This window comes from Ascaphus truei, chromosome 1 (assembly GCF_040206685.1).
Source record: "Ascaphus truei isolate aAscTru1 chromosome 1, aAscTru1.hap1, whole genome shotgun sequence".
In the NCBI taxonomy this organism is placed as follows: domain Eukaryota; kingdom Metazoa; phylum Chordata; class Amphibia; order Anura; family Ascaphidae; genus Ascaphus; species Ascaphus truei.
In genome coordinates, this window is record NC_134483.1 from 370,425,501 (window position 1) to 370,438,154 (window position 12,654).

The 12,654-nt window shown below is 42.0% G+C and overlaps 1 protein-coding gene across 18 annotated transcripts in view; it reads left to right on the forward strand.

Annotated features, from left to right (window-relative positions):
* The first annotated feature begins 341 nt into the window (after positions 1–341).
* SORBS2 (sorbin and SH3 domain containing 2) overlaps positions 342–12,654 on the forward strand; it is a 293,997-nt gene continuing 281,684 nt past the window's right edge. For 5 of the 18 annotated variants that reach the window (XM_075610126.1, XM_075610132.1, XM_075610129.1 and 2 more), the window contains exon 1: positions 342–874. The gene's annotated coding sequence lies outside the window, so the exon portion shown is untranslated. Of the gene's footprint in view, positions 875–3,820; positions 3,947–12,654 lie in introns of all 18 variants that reach the window. The other 13 variants (XM_075610134.1, XM_075610136.1, XM_075610137.1 and 10 more) reach the window with 9 other exon arrangements.

Genomic DNA, 12,654 nt, shown 5'->3' on the forward strand with positions numbered 1-12,654 from the left:
AGGATACAGCTCAACCCCGTTATAACATGATCCGTTACAACGCGAATCCGCTTATAACGAGATGCAAGCGCGGCTCCCAATTTTCGTATTTATGAAAACTTTACAACACGATTTTTGGTATCTTAAATACATCAAACATTATTTGTAATGCGGTCCGCTTATAACGCGATGTGATTCTGTGGACCCCAAGCGCAGCGTTATAAGGGGGTTGAGCTGTATTAGCATTCAGAGCTGGGGACCTGCACATGGGCAGCCATGCTTGCTGTGTAAAGCCTGTCTGTTGGCTGTTGCTATAGCTACGAAAAGCCAGTGCAACCCAATGAGCTATCCGCAGCACTGCTGAAGCAGGGGCCAGCCATTTTGCTTATGGGAAGCATTATGCCGCTCTATGTTCTTTATTTTTTTTAAAACAAGATCCATTCAGGGAGCAGGGCAGGGAGCAGGGGTATTTGCTGAAAATTGCAAGAGCCGGGAATGTCTGTAAGCTCCCAGTCTGACAGGCTGGTGACTGCTATGAGCTGATCTCCATAGATGGGAGGCAGGCTGATAATGCTGCAGCTCTCCTATCAGGCGCGGGGGTAGGGTTTTGTCTTGTAAAGACACGGGTCCCCTGCAACGTTATCTGAACAGCTCTCTAGCTGCTCACGGGGGGCAGCTTAGTGACCCGGAGGAAGGGTGTTGCCCTTGGGTGAGCTGTGCTTGTTAATACGAGCAGGCAGCAGGAAGGAGCAGGTGTACAACACGCCGGGCGCTGTGCTGTAGCACACATCCCCCTGGCTCAGGTTTGCATGCGGTGTAACAGGCAGCTTGGTGGCTGCTGGACATCTCTATCTGTGGACCCAGAACAAGGTGGCTGTGCATCTCTGTGACAGAGGTAAGACTGCATTTGTAAACAGCGCCCCCGAAAGTAATGACATTGGGCAATATTTATGCATTTCCCCAATGTCTTTAGTGATGTTGAAATATTTCAGGGGTTATGTTCCCAGTCGTTTCACAGACAAGAAAATACTGTAAATCCACCCCCCCCCCCCCCCCCCCCCAAGCTATCTACAGATCACGTTTGCGTTAAGAGATTCGCATTATTAAAGGGACGCAATTATTGCATGGGCAGCGCAGCTTTTTTTCTTGAATAGGACACCCATGTGTTTCCTAAACAGTAGCAAAGCAAATGGATACAAATTGCGCAGGGGTAGCACTTCTGGGATCTAAGGAGTTTGTTTTATTCAGCAAAATAATATCATCACGCCTATTCACCAATATCACTGGATCATGATGAGCATATCTTGGTATCAGTTTTATTTCAGGTACTCAAAGCAACAGTTTTATTCTCCTTTCATTTGATTGAAAATAAATGGAAATCATTATTTATCTTTTATTTTTATTTTTAAAGATCAAGATAATATGATTTCAATTGGACTTTACTTAACATGTCTCCCCTCCATAACTGATGGATTCATGATGCTCTATTGTTCTAGTATTTAGGTCACAGTAGCAGGTGGACTTTTGCACTCCTTTTTATGACTGTGTGTGTGCACCTTGCAACCTGCGCGCTAGTAAAAGTTTGGCAAAACTGTTTTCTTATCTGCAGCGCATTGAATCCCCTTACAGTCCTGAAAGGGTTAATGTGATCTGATGCATACCACCCCAGCACACCCGCTGTGTCTTCCATAGCATGAAGTCAGGGGAAAGAATGGAAGGGGAGCTAGGGGTGGAGCTCACACATGGCTGACAGCATAATGCATGTACAGGCAGTCCTCGGTTATCCAACGGAGTCCGTTCTGGAAGTAGCGTTGGATAGTGAAACCGTTGTAAAGTGAGTCCCGTGTTAATCAGTGGCGGAGAGCGTTGGATAACGCGTTCCGGCGTCGAAAAATGGCCCATAGGGAGGCATTGCAAAGTGTTGGATATGCCATTCGCTGTAAAGTGAAACGTTGGATAGCGAGGACTACCTGATATTTTTTTTTTTGTGCAAGGAAAATGAGACGAAGTGAAACATAAAAACAGGATCTAAAACACAAAGAAACCAATACCTTTCTTGACGGTTATATTCATAACCATGACATGCTAATATAATATATGTTATTCCCAAATACATCACCCACCAATCATTCATTCTCTTTGCTGAATAGTCTCTCGGGGGGAATGAATTGCTACTAGTGTTTGAACAGGTCAATAAAATAGTGGAGACAGTTATTGGTTAATGTTTAAATGATGTCCTGGGATACAATTTCACATGCACAAAGCTGATTGCTGAACACACTACTGTACAGTACTGTAGGTCAATGAGAGCTCCGGCGAGAAGGGTAAAAATGTGCTGCGTTGGCACAGCCTTTCACAACTAGTTGCAAGCAACGTGAGTTTTAATTCAGAACATGCATCTTCTTTGTTCATATCTTTAACCTTTTTTCCTATTTACTTATACTACTGCAATATCTCAGTTTAAACAATGGTTGCACATGTATGTATCCATGAATGCATGAATTACACATGAAAACATATTATGGTGATCTGCATATGTCTGTAGTAAGTGTGGAAAGCTGGTCTAGTGTCTTGGTTTCCTTCATTCTGTCATTACACACGCTATAAATTGATATGTGTTGTTTCCATGCTAGCCTCCCCCTTAGATGCTGATTTTTTTTTTATAGCCAGGGGCTCCTTATTCTCTTTATTCCTATAGTACTATGTACTGTGCTGTTATTGCTTTTACTGTATTCTTCATCTGATGCACACCCTTCCCCCACCCTATAGCCTCCCTTTCCATTTCCAGCTCTGCCATATTTATCTCCAGCCGCCTTATTTTGAGAAAAAAAACTCGTATCTGTCGTAATTAAAGAATGTGCAGAATGGTCCCTGTAGAATAAGAATGATTTGTAATATACATCTACCATTTAACATATTAATAAAATAAGTAGCAGTTAATTAGGTTTACAATATGAAGGTGAATTATATATAGGCCGCCAGAAATATTATGTATTAAACATATGCATTAGCAATGACCTCCTTAGAAGGTGAGTTATGTCTATGCAATGGGTATGTAAGCAGGGTTAACTGTAACCTGTCATGATGCCAATGGGTGTAACAGAGTACAGTTTTTTGTGGAAGACCACGCTGGAGGAAGATGATGGTAGATAAATAGAGGTGACATGGAGTGAGTGACACAGAGAGATAAGCAGACAAAAGACTGAGCCCTGAGTGTATCTCAAAAGACTGAGCCTGAGTGTATCTGCCGTACTTTCTACTCTGCATTTAAAAAATGTATACTTAACCTATTTTGGTGCTGAAAGGGCCTCTTTCAGCACTGAAGGGGTTAAATATTTCCAACAAATACCTACATGACTAGCACATGCTTTCATTCACCATGGTGACATTGTCAATCTCCTGCAGTAGAGTACTGATGACGGAGATAGCATTATGCAAGCTTCCCATTGTACTTTGTGCTTAATTGGCTTAGCCTGTGACTCAGTATTTCATGCATAGTTCCAAAGAAGGCATTGTCACAAAAATCCACCCCTTTGTTGCCAGAGGAACCCAGCAGTGCAATACCTTGCAGGCACCTCTGGCAGTGAAGGAGTTAAATTGACACAAAGTTGCATCACCTACCAAGAGGGTTATTCATTAAATGTGATAGGGCCAATGATGCATTATTGTACTTATACTCCTGTGGCTTCAATTGCAGTTGCCGGGCGAGTGCGCCCCGATCGGCACTATGACATTTTAACGGTTAACCCCCTAAGACCATTATATAGACTAACTTGTATTAATATTGTGACTTTAATTTTTGCCAAATGGCTATAAATACTTCCTTTTACTGTACATCCAGGCATGTGAATAATGACAGTACATTTCTTGTTTCAACTTCATACTGGAAAAGTAACAATGCTGCTTACGTTACCCGATTACAGCTGAGTAAGCATGTGCGGAGGAAACTGCATGTCAATTGCATTAGGTCAGTGGTTTCCAACCCTTTTTTTTGGTTAGGGAACCCTATAATTATATTGTGAAATTCTGCAGAACCCCAACCCTCTCTAACAGCGCGTCTGAGATCAGATGCATTTTAACTAACCCCAAGCCTCTCTAATAGTATGTCTGAGATCAGATGTATTGTAACTAACCCCAACCCTCTCTGATAGTGCGTCTGAGATCAGACGCATTGTAAAGTCTTCTCTATTTGTTACAGTTTTCAATGAATTGCAAGAAACCTTTTAGGGATGCCCGGGGATCCCAAGGGTTCCTAGGAACACTGGTTGAAAAACACTGTTGTAGGCTTCAGAGGCAGAGATGCAACTAACCTTTAACCTACACGGTCACATTTTGTAAAAAATTTTTTAAAAAAAAGTATTTTTATACATGTAGCAGGGACTTATCACTGTTTCAGAAAAACTGCCTCTAAATCCAGCAGCGAGCTGATTAATTGCACACAGGCAATCAACCAGACTCCACCTGGCTGATTAGGACCCTGTGAAAAGCCTGATATGAGAAACAGGAGAGAGATTCCTTAGCTCATATTTGGCCTGGCTGAAGGAGATCAGATAAGCATGCACACAGACACTGTCTTGAGCACAAAGACTGTGCTGAGATCAAGACACCCAGAAGTCCTATATTTCCTGGACCCAGAGGACGCAGGAACCTGCCAGACACTGTCAGGGAGGGCCACCTGCTTAAGGTACTTCTGAGGCTTTGGTGTGATAGGCTGGTAATGGGAATATCCCTCCAGTCTTGCAGATAGGGTCTGGGGACTGGGGAAGTAAGTTAGCCCTTACAAAGGGATAAGGGTTTGTTATTTTGTTGTTTTTGTATGTTTTGCCTGGATAAAGGAACAGGCTCAATAAAGCCACGATTAATTTCGCCCTAAAACAGTCTCCATTTGCGTACCTCTGCACATGTCTCTTACAAGACAGTATAACGGTTTAGCCATGGACTAAATTTCCTCTTTGCTTTTAATGAATGAAACGGTATGTGTGGCCACGTGAGTTACAGGCTGTGCACCCTTTCATATTCGAGTGTATTGTCTATAGATGGAATTGCCAAAATTGCATCCCAATAGGTTACTTACTGTATTTCAAGGGGTGAAGTAAAATGCCATTATATCATCAACCACTACACCATGCCTCTCAGCTCATGGGATTACAGGCCACAGTAGCATGCTGCTGTTTCTGGAATATCCAAATGAGTTCAACACCACACCAGCATTGTTATCTTGATAGCTAAAAACACTATAGGTCATAGTGTTTCTATTGTGTTAAACAGCAACTACAGCAGTGCTGCTAAATCCCCAAACTGGTAAGAGGTAGTCATAGAGAGAGCGCTGCACTTACTCAAAGAACATAAATCAAGTGCAGAAAGAAGCAATATTTTTTCTTCTTGTATAGCGCTGATTGTGTACGCAGCGCTGTACATAGAATTTTTGCAGGCACCAGTCCCTGCCCCATAGAGCTTACAATCTGTTTTTTGGACCTGAGGTACAGGGAAATAAAGTGACTTGCCCAAGGTCACAAGGAGCTGACATTGGAATTGTGTCATTGTTTTTGGGGTCCGTTCCTTTACTCACTGAGCATTAATAGATGGTTCTGCGCTGATAACATAAACAGTAAACAACGTACAGCAAGTCCTAAACTCTGACTGTTATCTTATACTTTCAGTTGTTTCTCTATGATAGCATATTACCTACATGTTTTACAGAACTACATGTATAACAAAGATACAATACCCATGAATGTCCCTTATACCAAGTTCCCAAACCTGCTTTATTTACCCTATACATGTCACACAGCGGTCAAGTTGCAGACAAGTATTCTGTACAGCGATGAGGGCAACAATCAGGGGGGTGGGAAGGATAACCGGGACAACTGGGCCCCCAACTGCTGTGAACGACCAGTCAGGCCCCCTTCCTCTGCGGTGCCATGCTCCACCATCCCCTACCCCATGCCAGGCCACAATTGCGTCCTCTCGTTCTCATTCAACATTGTTTTATTCCCCCACCACTCAACAATTGCGCCCCTCCCCACACATTCAACAACTGTCTTAGGGCCTGGGGCGAGGCTTAAATCCTGGGTAGTGACATGCAAATAAGCACCCAGGGCATTTTAGGTGGATTTTCTACCTGCTGGATTAAACAGTTGCTACTGCTAATCTTGGGACAGGGAAGAATAAGAATTAGGTGACCTGCCAAAAAACAGCCGTTTTTTCTTTTCTTTTTCGACTCACCAGTTTGAGCTTGGTCACTACGTCTGCATTTTGAAGCTACTAGTGGTTGCAAACCAAACTAGGTTGTGAGTAAAAGAAAGTGACAACAAGTATCCACTGTACAGCAATGTGAGATTCTCACAGCAGTGCCCATGAAAACACAAATACTGAGCTGCAGACTGGTTTTAGTAGAAATAATAGAGTTACTTACAATGTGCAGACATAGCATTTAGGTGTACAACATATACTGTATGTAGGTTTTGAATCTGTATGATCTCGATAAAGAAATTCACTGCCTTTTATATGAGAGCTTATTCATCGCCTTATATATGCGAGGAAGCAGTAAAGAGGATTTAGGACATGTTTTGGTGAACGTTTCTATGTGATAAAAACTTCCCCTGGGGTTTGCATCTGTTAGTTGTTCATTTAAAATAGCTACTGAAACAGAAGAAAATGTTGTTAAAGGACCAATTTAATTTGAAGATAAATCAAGACTGCAGCAAGGCATTTGTAAGGTACGTTTAAAAAAAAATATATATATATATATATATATATATATATATATATAACACAATTAAGGTTATGGTGGGTAAAAAAAGTGACAAAAACCCTCCACATCAAAGCATATAGCAAATGGGAATATTACTGTATGTTCATTTGAATGTCTTAGACAGGTCTACAACCCCGCCTTTCACCATTATCACCCCGCACACAGCACTTCTACTGCAGCAAGGGATTCTGGGAAATGACATGCAAATGAGCACAAGCATAGCCTGCACAACCAACCTCACACTGATGAAACCCATCAAGGTTGAAACATGTCTGTGAGTTTGTTTACTGGCTTTGCATCTCACCCCAGCCTATGCTTAAAAGCTGTGTTTAAAGCAGCATGCATTGGTTTAAGGGTTGTTCGTGTAATATGAGCTTGAGACAAAAGGTGGCACTGTGTGCTCATTTGCATGTCATTTCCCAGAATCCCTTGCTGCAGTGGAAGTGCTGTGTGCTGGGTGATAATGGTGAAAGACAGGGTTGCAGACCTGTCTAAGACATTTAAATGAATATACAGTAATATTCCCATTTGCCATATATATATATATATATATATATATATATATTTTTTTTTTTTTAAATAAGAAGAATGTTGAAAATATACATTTTGTCATAAAATTGCTATATATGTTTTTTACATTTCAAAGTAGTTTGCAACAAATCATTTTGCATTTCATGTACTTTGATTTAACGGGACTACAGTATGATTGAGATGTGTCAGGTTCGCTGCTGTACAAGTGAGATGTCTCTGAGCCTCACTGCTTAAACATGTATTTACTAAACTAAAGTCAGATGTACTGTAGCAAGCTTTGTTGTTCGACCCTGGAGTAATTTATTAGGATATATTGTGATATACTTAGCCAAAATTGCTATTCAATCCTATGTAAACTTTAATATTCTGAATTATAATTCTGACATACGTTGTGTTATCCAGAATAACAATGCCACACGGCATCTGGATTTATTACATCAATAACCTACTAATGAAGCGTGCAGTATGATCCCATACTTATATTGCAGGAGATCTCTTTAGACTAATGAACAGCCCTTTTAAACGGACTGTCCCAAATCTCGTTCCCAAAAAAGAAACATTGTAACTTTGTAATGTCACTGAATTCCTTAAACAAATGTTAAAAGTTTAAAGGGTCTAATAAGCAACAACGTCTGCGTATGTTTAAAGGAGACCATTGTAGTTCCCCAAGATGTACAGTAGTCACTAGGTCATGGGGCCTAGCACTACAAGGGCCACGTGACGTAGTGACAATGTTATGCACAGGTTTTCCAGGTAAGATCGCGTCCAGGACACGATCTACATTGTGAGGAAACAACAGAGGACTGAAAAATGACCGCACTATTCTGGAAGGGTCGTGGCACTCACTCAGGAGTCCGCGACCCCTCCGGCATTCAAAAGGCTAAAGGAAGCAATGCAGACTATCGCTGTTGTTTATTCCTCTATGGCACGGGGGTGCAAACATTTTTGTCTGTGCCCCCCTGCCAGCTCACCCCCACCCCCTTACCTTATTACCTTGTCTCCGGCGTATTCGGACGTGACAATGTCATGGGATGTCGCGTTGTCATGTAAACGTGATGTCATGTGACTCCGCGGCGTCATTTGACGCCATGTCGCCAGAAGCCGCTGGAAAGAAGGTAAAGGACTTTTACGCTCCCCCGGCATTTAATTTAAATGTTGTGGGGAAGAACGCCGGGCCTCTGTAAGCGCTGCGCCCCCTTCAGAAAATGTTGCGCCCCCCCAGTTTGCACACCCCTGCTCAGTACACTTTCCCTAGTGTGTGGATCCAAAACGCGTCTCTGCGTAATAAGAGTTTATCTCAATCGCCGCCTCTAGGGGGATTATGAACATGTTCTAGAAGAATCATAACTTAGAAACATTGTAACGATGTGTCTTAAAATGTCTCACTACAGTGCATAAGACTCCTCGTTCCTTGTCACCAGTGCATACTGTATATCACTCATGTTGTGATAGTGATGTTGATTCATTGCTCTGAAGTTTGGCCCACATATAATTGGCCACAGGAGCATTTCACTGCATACACAACAAATGATGTGTCACAAGTGTCAAAATTCCTTAATTGGTTTTGTTGACCGTGGTTTGGTTGAAAGAATCAGTCCTAATAATAATATTACAGTGACCACAGTATAAACACAGCAAAGTACACATTTTAACAGTAGATAAAAAAACACTAATACATCTATCACCAATACTTTCAGCTCTGGTCCATTGGCCACGTCCCTTTTTTTTTTCACACAAGGCGAATGCATTTAGAATGATGAGAGGTTTTTTTATTGCAATCTGTGCTCGTGTTGTCCTCAGGGAAGTAGTTCTATACTTTTGCTGCCTTCCTAAAGGAGAACTCCTTAATCTCCTAAAATGTGTGAGCTCCCAAAAGGGGCTCACACAACAAAAGACACAAAGAAAAACAGAGAGGGCTCACTAAGTGTAGGCAATATAAATTTATATCATAAAAATATTCCACATATGTGGATAACAACAGTTACAATAATCAAACAATATAAAGAAAAATGAACTTGCAGTCTAGCTAAAAGGCTGCTGAGGTATAACTGGGAGATCCGGAGGTGGGATCCAAAGGGAAAGATGTAAAACGGGTCCGGACCGATGCCCCGTTGGTTGCGTTCTCCTGTCTCCACCAGTACACCTCTCAGCTCGTGGACGCTCCGCAGCAGCCCCTCGTGACCTCTATGCGTTTCGTACAACTTACTTTGTCAGGATGTCACGTATTGGGGCTCCCTGGGAGCTTACAAAGGCTAGCACATCCAATGGGATTTCTCCCACTGAATCAACTCACCAGATGCAGGACGCTGTCAGCTGGGGTTAATGTGAGGGAGTGGCAGACAAGTTAATTGGATGTGTTAGCCTTTGTAAGCTCCCAGGCAGCCCCAACACGTGTACTCCTGATGAAGTACGTTGTACGAAACGCAAAGAGGTCACGAGGGGCTGCTGTGGAGCGTCCACGAGCTGAGAGGTGTACCGGTGGAGAAAGGAGAACGCGACCAACGGAGCATCGGTCCGTACCCGTTTTACATCTTTCCCTTTGGATCCCACCTCCGGATCTCCCAGTTATACCTCAGCAGCCTTTTAGCTAGATTGTAAGTTGATGCTTCTTTATATTGTTTGATTATTGTAACTGTTGTTATCCACATTTGTGGAATATTTTTATGATATATATTTATATTGCCTACACTTAGTGCGCCCTCTCTGTTTTTTTTTTTTTTTGTGGCATTTATAATGGCGACTGCTTCCACTGGCCTGTTCTGTGTCTCCTGCTGCAATGTGCCAGCAGGAGCAATAATGGCTGTTATAGATATAGCCAGACTTACCGGTCCCGTGACCACGTGGAATGCGGCCCAGAAATATTAATGCTGTAGGAGGTCCCATTGATAAGACTTAATCCCGCGGTGAACTATCGTGGCAGTCATCTCCCCCAGTCCCTCGGTTTTTCATTGTTTCACCGGCGGCAATGCGAACAGTAAAGCTGGCTACATCTGTATTGACCTAAGTTAAGTGCTAAGGTGTATGTTCAAAGCTCATTAATGCAGTGTTAAGTGCAGAAAGTGCAGCAAGTTAGCGGGCAGAAATGGCATTGCGTTAACTATAACAGCCGTTAGTACTAATGATATGCAAAATTGGTGTTCCCTCTAATAACGCCTACCTACAGTGCTCCTGAATAGTTAACGCAGGATTTAACCTGTTGTTAGTTAGGTCGTACCTAAAGGTGGCGTCACTCCCAACCAGACCGTGAAATATAGGTTTTGCTAGAGAGAGTGAGAGCAGCCCAAGTGTTATCCTTTTTGTACACAAGTGTGTCTCTCTACATGTTGCGTAAAGGCGTGTTTAGGGTAGCAAAGAAGAGGCTGACATTAATGTATACCCACAAAGTGAATTATACGCAAAAGCAACGATCATTGCATATCTCATTAGAATAGGCTTTTCGCCTTGTTAAATTAGCGCTACCTCCCATTAGCTTGAAATAACATGACTCGCATTAAACTTGTCTTACATAGAGGTGTCTGCTCACCAACCAGGAAAGATTTTCCCCTAGGACCACGGTACCTTTACCAGGCAGTCGCAGCAAGGCAGGATCCCCCGGCACCTTTGTTGAGAACCACTTTTAGAATAAATATGCCCAGAAGTGTTTAACCGCCCACCAAATGCACCATGCGCTAAGCTTTTATTAAGATTTCTGCTTGTATCTGTATCACATTTAAGAAGTTGCTAATCCTTTTTCTTACTGTTTTACATTATATTAAATCCGACCCGACAGATTTATTTTCTTCTGAAGCAAAATGACACCCAGAGACTGAGAACTTGATGTTGTTCAATGTAATATGTACATTCCAAAATATCCCCAATTATTATCCTACTGTCGCATATCACTCACTGATGCAATCAAGTATTATATTTTGTAGTTACCAAAATGTACGATACTGAGCTATAGTTGTTGTTATGGCAGAACCAATCAGAGGGTTCCCCTTTGAGACCATTTTATAACAATCCCAGGAGAAAACAAAAAAATGAAATTAGTGGAAATGAACTCCCTACTGTAAAATGACAGTAAAAGGTTGTTTTACTTTTTTTGAGAAATTCACCTTTTTTCCTTATTGCCTTAGAGGAAGAATGGACGTTTAACTTTCTTGCAGCCTTGGGGAGTTTGAGAGTCCACTTGAAATAAATTTCCATAGTAAAATGTGCTTGACGAAACCAAAGTATTGACAGAACGCCTAAGATTCACCATGTTTCCAAGAGGAGGAATAATGACTTTTCTTTGAATAAAAACACCAGGCTTTACTTTTAATCATTCCTTTAAGATTCTGGCATCATCTAAGTCAAACAAAATGAGAGATGTCATTATTTCCTAGGCACAATTCATTTACCTCAAATACATAAATGTAATATTATGTCTTGTTAGTTAGTTTTGTGAGAATGCTGTGTTGATAATACCATTCAAACCTCTTTCATTTGATTTGTAGAAAGAATTCAAGGTTCTACTAGTGATCCGGGAGAAAAGGCAGATTAATTATAGATTGTGATACCTTTTAGCAGACTTAACTTGTGTACACGTGTAACACTTCTTCCCCTGGCCAACATGAAGAGGGGCCACAACAAAGTGTCCCAATGATTGTCAGGTGTTGTATTAAAGTGCAGATGATGCTCAGCGGCTCTTATTAACTTGTTTGTCAGGGTGTTGGCATCCATACAGGCTGGTGGGGTAAGCAAATGAATGGAGGGTGCCAGGAACTTTTCTTTAACTTTATTTTGTGGATACAGTTCAACAAACTCCTTGAATGCCTTGTATTCTCTCGCTTGCACCATTTTCTTACCTCCTATTCTCTCCTAGATCCTCTACAATCTGGCTTCCGCACTGCTCACTAAACAGAAACAGCCCTCACTAAAATAACTAATGACCTCCATGCCGATAAAAAGGGAAGGGGGGTTGATGATTGACTCAATAACCGCCCTATTTGACCTCCATGCTGCCAAAAACAAAGGTGACAACACAGCTCATATTGCTTGACCTCTCTACAGCCTTTCATACTGTGGACCACCCTCTGCTCCTTCACATGCTCCATACTCTTGGTATCTGTAACAAAGCTCTATCCTGGATTTCCTCTTACCTCTCCGATCGTACTTTCAGTATCTCATTTGCTAACACCTCCTCCTCTTATCGATCTCTCTGTGGGGGCACCCCAGTGGTCTGTCCTGGGACCTCTTCTCTTTTCACTTTACAGTTTCTCTCTAGGTGACCTTATCCCATCTCTTGGGTTCACATATTACCCGTATGCTTATAACACACAAATTTACTTTTCAACCCCTGACCATACACATGCTATACAGACCAAAGTTTTTGTATGTCTCTCGACTATATCATCCTGGATGGCCCTCCG